General features: G+C 41.7%; 1 protein-coding gene and 1 long non-coding RNA gene across 7 annotated transcripts in view; one reads left to right on the top strand and one right to left on the bottom strand.

The window, feature by feature from the left end:
- The window catches only part of LOC107219410 (Ig-like and fibronectin type-III domain-containing protein 1), a 171,672-nt gene that overhangs the window by 44,964 nt on the left and 107,764 nt on the right, over positions 1–18,944 (top strand). For 5 of the 6 annotated variants that reach the window (XM_046734882.1, XM_015657612.2, XM_046734893.1 and 2 more), the window contains one exon: positions 12,743–12,786. The gene's annotated coding sequence lies outside the window, so the exon portion shown is untranslated. Of the gene's footprint in view, positions 1–9,383; positions 9,432–12,742; positions 12,787–18,944 lie in introns of those variants that run through there. The other variant, XM_046734880.1, reaches the window with a different exon arrangement.
- On the bottom strand, positions 15,485–18,144 carry LOC124293627. Its single transcript, XR_006903499.1, has 2 exons — positions 16,594–18,144; positions 15,485–16,093 (listed from the first exon to the last, which is right to left on the bottom strand). It is a non-coding gene; the product is annotated as an uncharacterized LOC124293627 (long non-coding RNA).

Genomic DNA, 18,944 nt, shown 5'->3' with positions numbered 1-18,944 from the left:
CTCAGGCTTTTGATAAGGGTATAAACGTGTTTGCCGATCCTCTAAGCAGCACGATTCGTATCTGCGGGCAGACTCGTTGCGTTGAGGACCACCGTGGCATTTGCAATAACATAGCACAGTTTACACACGACTTATGAAATGTTTAGCATTATACCGTTTCCATCGAACCAAAATCAGTGGAAGATGCACACGGGGTTAATTCACACGTGCATTGCGGGACCACACTCTGGTGGCCAAGCAATGATCGCATCAGCTTACCGTGGAAAGTCCGAGAATAGATAGAAATAGATATAGATAGATAGATAGACAGATAGATGTAGTATATTTATATCTATAACAATATTAGACAATGCAGACAAACAAAAGTAGACACATCATAATTTTACTATGTTTTGATATGTTACCTGTTTCATTGAATTTCATTTCTCGTTTGAACCTTCGACCATAAAATTATCTTACCCATTTAACCATTTTAATCAAGAACGAGGTAAACACGGGCAAAGGTCATCCAACACATCAGTTCAACGGATGATTGGTCTTACTGTTCGGGTTAAGACACGCTGGATACACGCCCCCATATTCCAAAGACCACATCGGTTTTACATAAGTATTTGATCCCATGAAGACATCTTTTGATATCAAGCTCATTCTCCTTAATCCCAGTCAAAAAGATCACGTTAACTAAAGGCCCGAGAAAGCTGACAAAGTTATTACTCAGAATTTTACGGTAGCAACCAGATCGACACACGATGCAATTTTTAGCAACGCGATCACGTAATTTGCTTGCCGATTTATCAGCCGAAACAATGACTGTTTCTTGTGTAGGTTTAAAAATGAAGCAGTGTCGTCGAACTTGACATTGCTTCGGTGAGGCTGCTCGCGCGGTATGCGAATAATATTCATGGGGGGGATTGGAATGATTTCAACGATTTTAGGCCCGTTTCGAAGATTCCTTCACAGGACTGCCGGATGCTTCGTCTTCACGGAATAGATATTGTACGCATGTTATATTATCGTTGCTGAGTACGCGGACAATTATTCTTGAACTAAAATGGTCCCTCTCAAGGCGCACCCTTGTATTCGTCGTATGACAGTACAAGGTAATACACCATAATGTAGCCTCGCCATACACTCGAATGTATAGGCCCGAAATACTCCGCTTTTTGTCAACGGGACAGTGAGTTATGTTCCTTACATCTCAACGAAACGTAATCGTTTTATCTACAGTCACGCAGGACTGCGTATAGGACCCCCTAAGTGAACTGGGCTTCTGAGTAGATTCAATCTCGAATTTGTTGCTCGCGTTGAGACAAGCCTACTCCATTTTCTCGGATAATTTCGTATTTACGAATTGAACGCGTATTCGAGGAGTAAAAATGAAAAGAAAAGTATGTAGTTGAAACAGCAAAAATTTCCTTTCACATTCTCGAACTCTCTTAGATGAACGATGTTCCAATATTTCTACGACTGGAGACTTCTTCTTTACCGCGTTCAGCTCTCTTTTTCTTGTCCTTTTTTTTTTTATTTTTTCTTTGACGACTTTGCATTTTTCATCCTGCCAAAGTGTTGTTCGTTATTACTGGTGCACAAGGTACCTACCCTTGTACTTGGACACGTTTGAACTACGCTGCAGACTTTGTTTTGCTTTGAACAAACGCGCAGCAACGCCTTAGCGTGCAGCAGCGTCTAACAATAAGTGTACTGCGAAGTGTGATGAAAATTTGACGTTGTGATAATTAGAACGCACTATTAATTCTGAAAATATTTTTTACTGTTGTGACATGGATCTTGCAGAAGGGAGAATGTTCAGGCTGCATTATAAATTTATAAAACCAAGAAAAGGTACCAAATGAATAATATTTCCAATTCAAAGTGAATTAGGTCCCTTGCATTCGTGCATGCCTATACTCGACTTATTTTTACAATATCACTTTTGGAATACAAGAAGATGATGTTACATCGGAATGCATGGGATTTAATTTTCGAAGAGTCTCCGGGTATTTAATTCAGAAATGTTGCTTCGAAGTCGGACATGAAATCCAGAATACTGAGAAAGCTAATCATTCAGAGATCTTGTATCGGAATGTGCAAAGTGCCAAGTGGGAAACAGCATTTGAATAAAAATGCGAACGAAGTAAATCCACGCGTTATATAAATTATATATGAAGTGTGTTCGTGCGTGTAGCTTGAGTAATGAGAGGAAAGAGGAAGGAATTTGATTACTCACATTCAGGGTAGAAGATACGTCGTTTGCTACGACCTGAACACAAAACTCCGCCTCGCCGAAAGAGAAGAAGCACCGTCGTATAAGCTTTTAGCTTCGGGTAGCAAGCGAGAGGCAATTGTGTGAGTGTCTTTGAAAAGCACACAAAATTGCAGGATATTACTGCCGACAGAAATTCAAAGTGGTTCCTATTGAGGTAACGCGCGAATTCACAGCTTCTTCAAAGTCTGCGGAGGCGACGGATATTTGCTGGTTTATTTTTTGTTTGTCTCCTCGACTTCTTCTCGTATATATGTATTATATATGGGTATAGTCAAGGAAACCCCGTGACCCGGGTTTTTCGCCTAGCGGCTTTTCACGCTTAATTTGTATTTCGGGTTTTCTTTCTTTTTTTTTTTCCTTTTCTTTACAATGAAAATTAACAAATTCATTCTGTATTAGAATTGCTAATACAAGTCCTCTCCGCTAGTAGTACTTTTCCTCGTACTGATAATCAAGACACCGTAAATCGTTGACAGCTGCGTAGAGTGTAATATCGCAAGATATCATAACGGAGATTCTTTTTTCTCCCGTTATTTCACGCTTTATCTCTCTCTGTATTTTTCCTCGCAAGCGTACAGTTTTGTTGATATCGGAGAACAATAAGACCCTTTTTCCTACTCTTCGGTAAGTTTCAATTTCCGGTATTATCCGGAAATAGGAGTTTCCTATTTCTTACATAGGTCATTATTTTTTCACATGACCGGGCTCCCCCGTCACGGATCGGAGGATATAACATTTAGTATCAAACCAATTTTCTCTCTCATTTATAATTCTTACGTCGCCTGTATATACATCTATATTTTATATGTGTATATATATATATATCCGTACACGCAGCTTCTACTCTGATCAAGTGCACCCGCGGATTATTCTCGGACTTTATATCGTCGTTCCGTTGAACGCGTAAAAAGAAATTCGGTAAAGCAGATCCGTCAAGTACTTGCGAATCTTTCATTTATATCGGCACGCTGACGTAGATGATTCAGAATCGCATTGCTCAGTGGATATTACAACGTTCCGTAAATTAGTTTCGTCCGCGCTTTAACCCGCGCTGTATTTCATATCGAATGTCACACCTGGGAAAAGAGAAAAATGCTTCGAAGTAGGCCGTCGATGAATACCTGCAATTGTCTCGGGGCTTGTTACAGCTGGGCCCTCTGGCAGCATATTGCCTCGTTATATTTACCATCTTTGTCACGTCAGTCACATTCGTCTCGGTCTGAAAGAGAATATCTCGCTTCAAGCGTAATCAAAGTTTCCGGGATTCTGTGTAAGTTCAGGCATTCCTGTTCCTTCCAGAAAGTAGTCGACTCCAATTTGCGTATATTTCGTCAGCGGATAAAATCACTTTAGTTGTAATTAGACGTATCGGAATTGACTTTCTCCCACGCGTTGTGTTGTGTAGGTAGATAGACGGGTAGGTACGATATTAACGTTGAGTGCCTCTGAAATGGCAAGATTCGAATTCCGGTGAGATTAAATCCGAAAGCATGGCGCGGACGAATATGAAACGAAGGGAATGTGCCGTTGATGTAACTTATTCAAATTTGCGTGTATATCTTCCTGGCCGCGGTCTCCATAGATATACAAGCCGTAATACGTCTGACGTAATAATCCCGACGCGGCAGAGTCGAATTAAAGACGAAATGTCATTTCTCCCTCGGAGCCTCGGGGCCGATTGGCAATATTCCGTTCCATTTCTACAGGCGACGATCCTACTTCCTTCCGAAGTTGTACTACCGGGTAGCTGACTGAAAATGCATTTCTAGTTTCGCGAATTCGTCAATATTTTCACGAATCCAATTCACCCCGCGGTGACTCTCAGACCATCCGGTGAAATTCCACCCCGATTCATACCCTGCGGGTTATCCACGTATAGAGTTGCACGGCAGGCGTCACCCCGGGGGGAAGATGTCCGTCGTAGGGTGAAATCCGCGGTGAAATTTGCATCACAAACACCTTTGTACGGCTTGTGGAAACCGCCTCGCTTCAACCTGACTACTCGCGTACATCCGGACCGTACCGAAATTAAACGCTCACCTGGTATATCTATATTTGTTTGTTTGACTACGGGTCCCGCGCTCCTGTTTACTTAGCTATGTAATATGCACGCCCGTGTATTATCACCCGGTCCTCGCCGCGTATGTCACGCGAAATCTACGCTATATGTCTCCGGTCGAAACCGAGCGTAATTTGGCATGATGCGATGAAGTTCTCCGGGACACGGCGGCGTTAGGTTTACGCAAGAACAACACACCGCGGCAATGTTCGCCGATTTATTATTCACCGACTTTGCTCTCGAGTCATTAAGGTTGCAAAGCTCCTCTCCTCCACCCCCCCACCCTCCCCCCTCCTCCTCCCGCCCCTTGGCCATACCGTGTTTCGTTCCCGGTCTACGACTTAACCAACTTAACCGCTGGTAGCTACCGCGAGAAATCCGTTAAGTGAGTGACTTGAATATTTATCGGTTCGGAGTGAGGCTCCGGTCCGCCGGCCATCCATCTTGAATTTATCAACTCCGCACTGTGCTTGCTCGTGCATCCGCGTTACACACACATGTACGTATAAATAATATCCGGTAAGGGTGCATACGTGCTAGAGCGGGTACGTCTGTGGTCGACCTCCGTTCTGCTCGAGAGCTTGACCGAGTTCGTCTATGCGTGGACTGAGCTGAATCGGGATCAAAGATCTTGGCGAACGTCCAGATTATTGTCTCCGAAGTACGGAAAAAGTCTCGTGCAGACGAGTCACTCGGAGTCAGTGCCCAGAATTTTGGTTCCCACAGGAAGAGTCACCCTCATCCCCTGCGTCTGTCAAATTTTATTACAAAACTCGGAATTCGATTAACAACGTTGCCGTTTCAAACTCGTTCGTCGCAAGGATTTTATTAAAACTCATGGATATCCGATTGGCAAATTGTCCCGTCACCACGCATATCCAAGCTCTCGCCGCCATTCTTTAACGCCACTCCCCCCCCCCCCCCCCCCTAGCCAGGCAGTATTTTTTTTGTTTTTTATGAAATGGGTACGTCGGTACAGTGTTGTACTGTTTCTACTCGTGTCCTTCATACATTCGCGTATACGCACTGCCTGACTTAACTCAGATAACCGCTGACTATGAAGTTACAGTTATGATTTTCTGCATCCCTAAAAATACTGTTTCAATTACTGGTATCGAAGCAAAAGTTCCCTGTAATGAGAATCTTCTAGTCGACTAATATCCAGAGTTACAGTTCATTAGCGTGTACGACAACTTATTTCATTAATATTATTACATATCTTTATACTTCCGGAAATTGAGTGAATACCATCTGTGTGTGGGTGAAGAAAAAATAAAAATAAATACGAAGTTGCCGAAGAAGGTATAATAGAGGCCGGGCAGCGGACTCATGCCTGAAGTCACTATAGCAATTTCCTCGTTCTGCAGACTTTTTCCGGTGGTTCAGCCTCGCGGGGGATCTTACCTGGCATTCAGGTTCTCATGTGTGAATAGCGTAGCACACATGGCAACTCGAGTGCATCTATAAGTGTACCTCCGGTCCGTGATACTCGCCCCTTAGCCGCCCGCTCTCGACGCTCTTCGCGCGGCCCATATTCTTGCGAAACTTGAACCAGCAACAATGAATGAACAAACAAGGTGTGCGAGGCGAGAGGAGGGAGCATAAAAAGGACCGATGGGACGTGGCCGCCAACTTTGCGGAGTTTACGGCGAGCCTGCGAGCCTGCAACGAGAAACCAGTTTCTCGTATATTTTCACATCATTTTATATATTATTCATGTGCAGCACGTTGGGCGGGGAGAATCCACGTCCCAACAACTAGGATGTACCAAAGAAGAAGGAAACGATGAATAATTCTTCTTACAACCAGCTGATGACGTGAACATCAAAGAAACTCGATGGATATTTATGCAGAAATACGAGTATATCTCGCCTGGTGATTCGAAGGGTGTAATGCCTAGTTTCTTCGTCGTCGTTTTCTGTTCCTAATTTTAAAAGAAGATTGTACATCAGCCTTCCATCACGTCAAACGCCGCCGACGACGAGGCAGGCTTTCTCACAAATATCCGACGTCGAAAGTGGCTGTTAAATTTATTTTTCAGCTTACACCCCCCTCCGCTGTTTATCTCCGGGTATTATACCTGTTACAGGACAAAGGAGGCAAACAATTTTAACAGCTTATTGAATTTTCAATCTTCCTACCAGTGTGTGGGGGTTCTGCTAATAACCCGGTTTGGCTGCACACTCGGGGCCGACGGTACTTGAAGTCATCGTCACCAGCTTTAATTTCGGGGAAACTTCACCACCCCGGCAACACCGCGTAGCCCCATTTCAACCGAGTTTGCCGCTCTACGAGGAATATATTCCAACCCACCGAAACAATTCCAAGGATTAGCAGTGCTCCGCTAGATATTTACTGAGCTCAGAAGTATTCCCAACTTGAACGTCAGTTAGCTCGAGTGTGGGTCAGATAACCAGAGACTATAAGATTTCTTCCCTCACCTTACAACTGCATTGTAGGTATACCTAACCTAACTTTCCTGTCGTTTACAGTTCCAGTAGGCAGTAGAAAAAGTGCTCGTCGATTTCTCGTTAAGGAGACGGGCATCAGACGTACTTACAGATTCACCTCGAGAGAAGCCATTTTCAGAAAGCTTTTCTCTTACAACGGAGTCTTTCAATACCGTAGTTTTTTTTACGCCAGTCGTCCGGAGTCCTTCGAGCCCTAATCAGCCTCATCAGCCTCATCAGCCTAATCAATGTCTCCGAAACTTCGTATCTCATACACTTAAATGCAGTCAAAATAAAAGTCGTTAACGCGAGGGGAATTACACACAATATTCACCACCGTTTGGAGCGAAGCCAAAAATGCGATGAATGTGATCGATTTCGCTCATTTGGGGACGACGCGACGTTGCCTCTGTATGCGGTATTTTCTGTATTTACGCAACCGGATGCTCTCTCGCGATGCTGTTCTCACTAAATTTTAAGTACCTAGAAATCGGAGAGCAGCAACCGATTTTTCTCTAACTGCATCTGTATACGTAATTGTGGGACTGAGGTGTTCCGGGGCTTCGGTGTCAACTAATTATTCTTTAAAAGAGTGCCGAACTGTTCCAGTGAAACTTTGCTATTGTAAAGTCCTTTGAGACGCACTGTAGCTGACGCTCGGCGACACTATGCACCCTTTACCGGTGTATTATGCACGAAACAATGCAAGTATAAAGCATTATCCTCGGGAGTAGATATTTCGAAAATTAACCGGCGCTTATCACTTATTTACACGATTTTGTAGCGCCGTTGTACGTTCATCAGAGCTTATATCTCTAATATCGAATGGGACTTGCGGTCGTACGAAAACTCTTCGAACTATCCGTGATTTTGACGTTCAGTTTGATGGAATTTCTCTAGCGAGTTGCGAAGAATTTAATATCCAATAATTTGCAATACGTTGTACATTTTACCCGGAATTTATACAAAGCGCTTGAAACGGTTGCAGGTATTTAGAACTTTGACGGAAGATTGATGTCGATCGATCGCACGACATTCTACCTCGGTTATTTACCGCATAAGTTTCCGCGAGTTTGTAAAAATCAGCAGGGTGGAGATACTTCCGCTTTTCTTCATTCATTTGTTCACAATGCCGTAGGAATTCTGAAACTATTTTCTTCTTTATAAACAATACTACCGACGTTCGTAACCGTGCAACTGTGATAATCGGCTACTTTTTCTAAACGAACTATAAAACAGCAACGAACGGAAGACCGCCGCGCAATCTCTGTAACAATCGCTCGAAGGTTTGAATTTAAGGAAGGTGCGGCGGGTCGCGGAGGCTGCAGTCAACTCTCGGTATGATTTGTTACATTTCCTGGAGCATTTCCCGCGTATAATACTAAGTGCACGGAATCCCAGCTCAATAAGAAGTCTGAAATGCATAAATTCTGCAGGATGCAAATTGCGTGGTATAATTTTCGCATTTGTCTCCTCGCGGGTCTGCCGAGGGTTGGATGCTGCCCCGTCGCTTTGGCCGCCCTCACGGCATCGGAACCCGGAGAGGGTGAAACGGAGCCGTGTGTAGCCTGCGTCGTCGGCAGTAGTAGAGACACCGTCGAGTCAGCCATGAGCCATCCGCCCGGCTCGCCGCGGACACACCCATACACGTCTAATCTAACCTTTCTCCCCCTTTCGCATTTTTTCCTCCCCTTTCTTCCTTCCGCCTCCCCGCACCTCCGCGCGTCCAGTCATTTGATATAAATTTGAATGGTGTGCGCTTGAGTCGGCTGAAGGCGAGCTGTACGGATTACAGATTGCGGGGAACGAAGTATCCGAAAGACGTTATACGTATACGTAATGGAGGGGGAGAGGGGACGAATGTTTGAAGAAGAGATAACCACAATGGCGGGCGGAGGCTGCGATACCGTTTTCCACGGAAATATATGGGGAATTCCATGCGAACTCAACCAACGTCCGATTCTCACCACTTTTAATTTTTTTTTTCAAAATTGGTTCTGCAATTTTCCCAACTCTAAAACGGTAGCCTGAATTGTTTCAGGTCTTTTGTTCGACTGGTTAATTAATTTAGTTAATTATTTATAAATATTATTACAATGAATTTAATTAACGGTATGAAAATTCCCAAAAAATCCTGAAAACTTTCATATTTCACTTAGAACATTTCTAGACCGGTTTCATTATTCAGTTGACGAAAAAAAATTTCGGCGCCAAAAAAATTGACAAAAAACGCTCCATATTAAAATCGACCAAAAAATCTTTTATGCGAAAAATAAAAGTTTTGAGAATTTTTCGTGAATTTTCAGATCGTTTAAATAATGTTGTAGTTGAGCAAAAAATTGAATGTGCTGCAAACAATTGTAAGAAGATTTGGTCCATCATGGGGCAGGTCTTGAAATCTTTGGAATAGAAAATACAGTTTCTGAGAATTTTTCGAGAATTTTCCAAGAGGTCCTTTTTAAAATTACTCCAAATATTTATAGATGATTGAGCGGTGGAATGAAAAATCTGAAAAAACTCCGGGTATTGTTTCAGAGTTGGAACAACTGCAGAATGAATTTTAAACAAAATCAGAAACGATGAGGGTCAGACGTTGGTCGGGTTTGCATGGAATTCTTCTTGTATAAAACAGTTACACGGCATGTATGTTCTATAGGTATGTATATTATTTTCCCGGTACAAAAGGGTCGTAGAACGGGATCCAGCTTTCAGATTTCTTTTCAATTGCATTCGACGTCGGGCTAGTCGGCTGCATGGCTCTTGTGTGCTTGCGAGGAATCGAAACATCCGTCGACGAGATATTTTCTCGTGAATTACATAAACGATACACTCCAAACACTGTCATATATACAATGCGCGTGGATGCATTTATGCAGTCAGTTCTCTCACCGACGATCGACGCACAGCATCAATCGGAGTGTTCGCGGACCTGGCGTTGATAAAGGTAAAAATACACTGTGTGCTTCGTTCCTTTTCGCGTTGCCGTACCCGGCAGTATATTCGGGGGTCTAGCCGGGGAGAAAGAAGATCACGTTCCGTTCTCTTCGGTGAAAGCTCTCCGCGCATTCGATGCATTTGGGAAATATTGCCGTCTCGGAGGATGAAGCACCGGATGATTGATACACCTTCGTCTTAAGAGGTCGTGCGGGATGATGAAATGTGGGTCTGGAGGAGGTGGAGGACGCCGTAGGGGTCATAGGGGCGATGCAGGGTCTCGGAGGTAGAGGACGTTGCTCTGTTTATAAATCATTTTCTAAATCCTGCAGGGCTTTATATAGGATTTTCGTAACCGATTGCGAGCTTACATTGTCAGCAAATTTTTACCCTTCATTTTTTTTTCTTCATTCTTTCTTTCTTCCTTTCTCTTTCATCCTATGTTTACATCACGGGTATGACGAAGCAGACTGAAATTCGTGTATGGATGTAATTTACAGCTGACATCTTATCGAAAATCGTCAATTAGACATCATGGTGCCCGGTGACATATCATCCGGAATAATTGCACGCGCGTGCTTGCATTCATCGCCCTCCTTTGTACCTACACATTACAAACTCATTGATCGTTGTGAAATTCTTTTCTTTTCTTTCGGTGACTGATTGGTCAAAGAAATCACGGGACCGCCTTATATCCTGAAACCGTCTAATATTGATTCGTCTGTAATTCATTGTGAAAAGTTTTCAGTTCTTTCTCCTTCTCGTCGACTCAGGGATTCGATATTATGACTAATTTTTACCCTCCCACCGATCCAGAGCTAACGCTTATACATATTGATTCTCGTATTTGAATTGATAATTGATCATTCCGACCGTTCTTCGAGCCTGGGTTCAGTCGAGAAGTGAAAAAGTGGTTCACGTGCATTATATAATATATACCCTTATGCGTAGTGTAAACTATGACATATATGTGGAGATTGTGGCTCGTACATTTTTCCATACCAGTCGTAGTTCAGCAGATCGGCAAATAAAATGCACTCCTCATCGATCAATCATCCCGTATCTCGTTCTGAATATTTTCGATGGCGGCACGTACGTGCGTTTTATATCCAATTAACTGAACTCGCCATTTCACACGTCAGAATTTACCACGATAATATTTTCCGGCTCTCGTCGCAACCCTCGCGCTAATTAGGTTGGATTAGGTGTAGGTGCAAGACTCTATTCAGTTGCCACCGGAGCCAAATCGTCGAGGCATAACATTGTTGTGGATATCCGTAGTTGACGCCGTTCTAGCCTGGTAGATTTACCAGTACCTGTGATCATCTGCGTGCGAAACTTGGTCGCCAAAGTAGATTTCCTATCCATTAAACTCTGATCGAATTGTCATGTATACCTGATTCTCGGTAAACCAAGCCAACGGTATTCTTGACGATTTACGCCTCTGGTTGCTACACTCTGTTTGCCTCTGACTGCAAATTCCTGCGCTGAAAGATTCCTGCGATCTGTTTGTTTCTGATTTAAGGCATAAATTAAGCTCTTTCACTGGAAATATAAAACGGATTAATGAAAGGCATGAAAATTTGATTGCACGTGAAAGCAGAGAGACGAGTTAAAGAGGATTCCCGAGTTTAATACGTTTTTTACCCTCACTCTCGTCCAGCTTATTGCGGCATTTACCTCTTTATTAAATTTTCAACAAAACCGAAGTTGAAGAGTATTTGATTCTCTTTCCAAGCCCATACCATCAGAGAAAAACCCAGGTTTTTGCTTCGTTCGAATTATAAATCAGCGTCGGTAGAAGGTGAATAAACATAATTTTTCCATAAATTATCATTGACTACCAAACGGGGATATTTAATCCGACGGACGGTGCAAAAACAAACAATAAAAAGAAAAAACACCTACAGAATAAAAATACGTCTGAGTTTTCGCCCCCGTCTAGTTAGTCCGACTGTAATTAACTTCACCCTCATCTACGCACGGCTCAACTTTGACAAAACTGAGCCAGTGTGGCGTAAGGATGCGACGCCCCTCGTTCATCGACGCTGTTAGGTAGAGACGCTTTCCTAATTAGCTCGCAATATTTCGCACGAAACTTATAATCGCGACAGCGCTTGCAAGCTTCTTGTCATAGATTATACGCAGATGTAAAATGGACGCGTCGTGCAAGTGTAGGAAAATTTGAACCGCCGTCGGCCGCGACGTCGCTCGGCACTCGATCACGCCCTTCCGCCACTTATACTCGAAACAATAGGTCACACGGTATAGGCAATAAAGCTCTTCAAACCCTATCGTTCTCGCTGGAACTGTACCATTCGCTCGCTCGATCGCTCGAGAGCTTCGCGCGGTGTTGTACGTGTATATTTGAAGCCTGCCGTGTACCGTGTGCGTGTGTGTGTGTGTGTGGCTTTACTTCTACCTTGTAAGGCAGGTACCTCCGAACGTGTATAGCTCTATATCACACCTCGACTATACGTGTACAGGAGGAATATTCTTACCGCGTTGTAACAAGGCGGCGGAGATGTTCTCGGTTGCGAGAATAAAGTCGGGGTCTTGCTTTTTATTTTGTGGAAAGGGTATACTGGACAAAGGAGTGCCGGGGAAAGTGTTGAAATGAAGGAGAGTTCCTTTCTTGGTTATCAACCTACCACCCTATATTCCTGCTTCAGAGAGTGTGAGATTCGTTTACCTCATTTCACGTCCCGGGGTAGAGACTTTCTTTAGCTCGATTACTTCCATCTGCTCTTTACTACACGATTCTAACGCACTTTGAAGTCGAGACACGTTTATGCTATCCATCTAGTCACTTTTCGTTGCCGCAAACTGTATCCGGGGGAACATGGCAAAGTGAGAGATACAGAATTGGGTTTATTCAATTCTGAATGGAGTTTTCGGGGCTGCTTTTGAACATGAAAATTTCAAGCGAACTGTTTGCAGGCGAGGACTTTAAATACTATAATAAAATTTCGACGGGGATCGATCAAAGAGGTGAAACCGTATGCTAAAAATCTGATTTCTATTCTGTTACAGATTTACCGAGTACCATCCATCCGAGCTACACTAGTCAACGAAGTGTGAGTATTAACCTTCGTCATCCCTCAAAATTAATCCCTGTATAACTAGGTTAACTACCCGGAATTAGATATAATTTGGCTAATCAACTTGAACGATGACGGATGATTACTCTCATCCATACTCTCTCGGCTGCTGCTTTTGTTAACGGCAGAGAATAATCAGCCGGGTCAATGGGTCAGGTGATATAACTTTGCGGGAGAGGAGTAGGACAGGTGTGGCCATCTGCACTAATAGCTCGTCTTCCGAGTGGTTAGCAATTACGACCACGCGTCCAAGATAGCTCGAATAACATGCGCGACCCCTTAAACGTTCCTTCACACTCCAGCCATCCTCACAGGGCCTTTGCGGGTGCGATGAAAATGTACGAGGTGAGTTTTATTTTCCGTAAAAGAAGCGCCGGACTCTGTTACTTTTCATCACAAGGCGATGCATCTCTTCTTGAAATGCTGTGAAATTTAACATGCCTGCGAAACCTCCTCGACATAAATTAAACAATTTATCTTTCGAGTATACGCGCGGGCGACTAATTTACAATGTAAATCGCAATTGTTCAATCTTAATCACTTTGTTGATCAATTTTATCCCATCACTCTTACCCACCTCCACCCGTAATATCCTCTGGCTTACTCGGCTTCGTGCATTAACTCAAACGCACGTATATAGACGGAGAGCAATGAGCTCATTTCAGGATCCAGGCGGACGACGTCGCGGCGCAATTCGCTCGATTACACACAACCGCTTCACGGTCCTCCTCGCTGTTTCATCTGTATAAGGTGTATACATTCGCGAAGGCGACAATTACACGTCCAGGTATATACCCATACTGACGCCGCGTAGGTACGTACGTACCTACATAAATCAGCTCGTCGAGGGGTTCCTACGGAACACGCAGAAGTTACTTCCGCGTTTCAATATCGCGGGGTTGCCGAAGCTCTAGGATTGACGGAGTAGCCAACGATGGTAGTCCAGATTTACACCTTGGACGGAGATTTTAGGAAATACACTTCGAGTGCCGGGGATTCTCTCCGTTTGTCCAATGTGACCTCTTCCCCTCGCGATACGGTTGAGGCAGAAACAAAATGGGGAACCGGATCAACGGACATGGCTTGTCTGCACAAGCAGCATCGCCGCGCCGGGGGCTTCGAAGCCATTACAACTAGCTGAGCGAACGCTTAACCAGAAGTATATATATTGAAGAAATAATGATTTAGGCAGACGAGGCAAGGGAAAAGGGTTGAAAATTTGCGGTACTAACCAATTCCGATAAATTGCCGAGGGGGCTGGGATGTTTTCGGCATCCGCTAACCTTCAGACCACGCGTACATTCACCAACTTTCACTCTCACCCTGAGCATCGATAAACTGAAATTCCTCTGTCGCTTGGTAATTGACTAGAAGATGTACTCTCCGAGGGAAATTGCCAGCCGCCAACTCAATGCTCTATGTATATACATATATATATGTATGTGTGTGTCTCTCTTTCTCTCTCTTTCTCTAAAAGATTCCCATCTATTCGTGTATAAACAGACCTTTGGATCCAGTCCATTCCTCAGTTATCGCCTGCACCCTTCGTCATTACCTTCGAAACCCTTACCTACCTACCTAATGAAAAATTTCATTCACCCGTTTCGAATTATAATTGTTTTACGTCGCGATCATGCGAGGCGACAATGGTCGGGAATTCCAGGCTAATTACGACTGAAATGTGTGAACAGAAGCAACGTGGGACTCTCCGGTTCTCTTGGCGTATTATGTGCTGGCTTTGTGCGACGTATACCCAGCAGTATTGTGTATTGTGTATTGCCCATTATGCCAAATACACGTGCCTTGCGGCTCCTTTTGGCAAAGTGAAATTCAGTTTTGTGCCAGAATTCATTGTCCTTACCACCTACGGCCGGATTGCAGTTGCATGGTTTTGCGTTGTTTGCTTCGACTGTCATCGTCGGTCATTGTTAACGACGACTTTTGGTAAGTCATTATGTATCTCCCAATAAACATTGCTGGTAAATAAATCGTAAGAAATACGTCGAAAAATAACGTTGTATATAGTTGAATAATCGTTCAGCACATACGTTTTTTCTCGTGAAAAATGTCCGCCCTGATATAGGTTTTTTCTACTGCGCTCATCAACGTTTTCTGTTAGTGATTATGATCCGGATATTCCACGGTTGAAGTAAACGTCGAAATTACGGTTTTCAGAAACGTAATGAAACAAGTATGAAAGAACGCAATTTAAATGTTAACGTAGACGTTTAATATATACCTGTTATAGCCACCATTTTTCGTGGTTCAAACACGTTTAATAAGCGTGTTCATTGGAAAATTTTTTTCATAATAATACACGTACTTAATGTGTGTTGATTTAACGTAAAAACGATATCCGTAAACAATTATTATACGTTTAATTGAATACACTTAATCGAATATCACGCGGTTCCGATAAACGTGTAACAACCAACTTGAGAATATGTTTTCGGTATAATTTTTCATGTACTATATTAATACACAAGCTGTTAAAAGCTTCTTGTATGGTCAATATGGACTTATCTCAGGGGTTAGATGATACAGCAACGCTCACATTCTTAGCTATTTCAGTAATGGTAACTTGCACCAATTAAATGATATTAATTATTTTACATCCACACCTATGTATTCTTATGAGAAATACAGGACAACTAAATGAGATAAAGCACACACCTTTGCGAAACATGATATATATTTATTATAAGGTACTTTCATCCAAGGCAACAATGACAATAGTTACATTGCACACGTATCGAAATATCCGCTTTAACAATGTATCCGAAACATAACAGTAGTTTTTTATATACCAGTTTGTCTGTATCGTTGATGCGGACATTTTATTATGCCAACGATGTAACTGTGTGAATGTTGACTGGGATGTATAAATAAACATACAGTCTTTTACATATACGCATACCTCAATTGTACAGATGTACTCACAAGAGTATAGAAGTATAGCAAATAGTAAAATTAAGTAAACATGAACAAACAAAAACTTATATCCGATACAAGAGGTTTGATAACAAATAAAACATGAAACAAAATAATCATACAATGATTATACCCTAACGAGGAAAATTGTTAACTTTCATCTCGGGACTAGGTAAAAAATCACAATCCTGACAAAGTAAAATAATAAAAAGTATTGGCACATTATTTCAAAAAAGAACACAGACGCTATAGAAAGCGTTGTCTAGGTACGCAGTACGCATAAGTTTTAATTATTATTCGACCGCAGCTGGAGCATTCACTTCCTCGATATCACTGCTAATCCGTCAAATACCTGAAAATACATAGTATTTAACACCTGTATTCTAGGTAGAATAATCTTTATGTGCCATTTCAACGTTCTCTCAACGTGTCTTGACAGGTCTATTATATATCATTTCAACCACTGTGTGTTTATTGGGAAAAGATGCAGCCACTAAATGATCGTTCATTCGTACATGATACGTATGTGTTAGCGATCTATTTCACTGGATAACCTTATAAAAGAAAAACGATGCCTGCACAAGTAAGAGTGAAGCTAACAATAAATATCTGCGGCTTCTATTTGCAATCAGTATATATTCCATACCATAGACATGCTTCTTATAGCATTATCTACAAGCAATTCTATTGTGCCTACATCCTTTCGGCGACGTTCAAAAGCAAGTACGACGCAATCACAAAGTATTTGTTTCTTCTTTTTATTGTCAGGTTATTTACGCCTGTATTGTCATTTTCGTCTGTATTGAATCATCGTGATAAATTTTTCCAAATAGAAAATACATTTGTACTTACCAGCTTATGAAGGCTCACATAAACACGGACGTGCACTGACCTCGGAAGTTGGTCAAATTAGACTGATTCACTGATCGCGTGAGCTGAGAGCCTTCGCGAACGGCGGTGGGGGGGGGGGCATTCTGGCGCGTCGTCCTCGGCTCTCAGCGTGCAGGAACCGTACGAGTTACAACACGCTGACCTAGCGAGCCAATCAGAGGCAGAAGAAGAGGCGCGAGTATTTCACGCTCGGACATTCTCGATTCTTCGCGACCGCTTGTCGTTTGATACATGCGCTCATTATACGTATATGTAACATCCATGGTACACGAGCTTCATCTACGGCCACTCGCTTTCCTAGCATGGGTTATTCCAATATATACATTATGGTATAGGAAAACGTATGTTTTACAATTAATAAAGACGCCGCGAAGGGATGCACTTATATGCTCAACTACGTAATTTCTTGGTGACCTTTGTAAAAAAATCTGTTCATCGATTTTTCAACTTTTTTTCCTATGTTAGGGAATTAACAATAACACAAGGAAAAGAATTTGAAAAAATGGAGGTAACATATTGTTCTACTTTACAATATTACGTAGAATAAAATTATCACTTCTAGTGTTATGTCACCTGAATTTTTTCATATTTTTGATGATACTTACTAGTTTATCGAATGAAAAAAAAGATTGGAAATCGAATGACCAGTTGTTTACAAAATTTAAGGTAATCAGAAAAACGTGCTGAGGAGGATAACAAAACGTTGAATTTTAGTCACTGCTAACATGAGAAAAACTTGAATATAATGATTATAGTTCCAAATTCAAACATCGCAATATGTAAGTAAATGATGTAAAAGTTGATTCCTGCCCTCACTATGTTGAAAAGGGTAGTATTCTTGGATATGAAGGTCAGAAAGGTACGAAACAAATCTTGTTTACGTTTCGGCCCGAGTAGGTATATAATTCTGTGTATCGATATGACAAGTCTATGTACGACGTAATTTTCACGTATTACATGTGATCAGTAGATCAAAAGTGTATTGACTTAATTATTAAACAATTAATGAGAACATATTGGCAAGGTATGGTAACTATACGAAACGTTAAACTTGTGTTACTGGTGAAGGAATAAAATATGTATATTAGCTGTTCATGAGACTAGAAATATAATGGATTTTACCACACGTTTATACTACGGATCTCGCTTACCACAATAAAACGTTGATGATGGAACGCAGAAATTTTGTATTTTAATACCTACAAATATACCGATTTTTAACGAATTTAAATTGACAATTGAGCTAGTAAACAAAACGTTGATTATTAGTCTAGAAACCGTTGTTTAAATGTTGTAGAAAAGCAGTGAATTAAACGTTAAACTTGTGTTACCGGTGAAGGAATAAAACATGTATATTAACTGTTCATAAGACTAGAAATATAAACGGTTTTACCACACGTTTATACTACGAATCTCGCTTACCACAACAAAACGTTGACGATGAAACGTAGAAAATTTGTATTTTAATATCTATAAATATACCGGTTTTTAACGAATTTAAATTAGCAATTGAACTAGTAAACAAAACGTTGATTATTAGTCTAGAAACCGTTGTTTAAATGTACGTGTAATGAAAATCGTATAATATTTGTGGAGAGACAACGATTAATATTTTACTGAAAAATTACCGTATATCGAACACGGTAATATTTTCTACCTATACCATAATTATACGACCTTAACGTTTCTTCAACCACATTTTAACCGGCTCATGTTTACTGGGCTAGGTAATTATGTACGCGTTGTCGTTTGTTAACCAACATTTTATCAACTACCTCTTTAGTCTTCACAAAGCTTCGGGTGACACGGTTTGGTTCTGGTGAAAGTCACGCGCAAATTTAAAGGAAGTTTTCTTTCCGGTCCTCTTTTCATTTTCAACAACGCCGTCACGTCAGTAGAACGTAATTAAATAAATAAAACACGATCCTGCCGAGTGCTGCATGAATAATGCCCCAGGTCGAGATAAAACAAATTAACTGAAAACCGTACAATTCTTCCATGAAAATAAAATCTGATCTTCTTTGCCTTACGGAGTTCGGAGAACATATTTTTCCGACGGGGATTCAAGAACATGAATGACTTATATAAAAAAAGTTTGAAAAATGGGTTTACTAAAAGAAGCTTAGCTGCCGCGACGCACGAAATTGGGTAATGAAACTAAATTCCTCGCCTAATTTCTACGCTTGCTCTTGATTCCATAATCGTGTTGTTATTCATGAGATTATGATGACCTCTAATTTTTCCTAGCCTTTGTAGTCGGTTTGGCTGGATTAGATTGGCCAAGACTTCAAAGTTTGAACATGTACACCGAT

Source organism: Neodiprion lecontei, chromosome 1, assembly GCF_021901455.1.
Source record: "Neodiprion lecontei isolate iyNeoLeco1 chromosome 1, iyNeoLeco1.1, whole genome shotgun sequence".
Lineage (NCBI taxonomy): Eukaryota > Metazoa > Arthropoda > Insecta > Hymenoptera > Diprionidae > Neodiprion > Neodiprion lecontei.
This window is presented reverse-complemented; position numbering and strand designations above follow the sequence as displayed.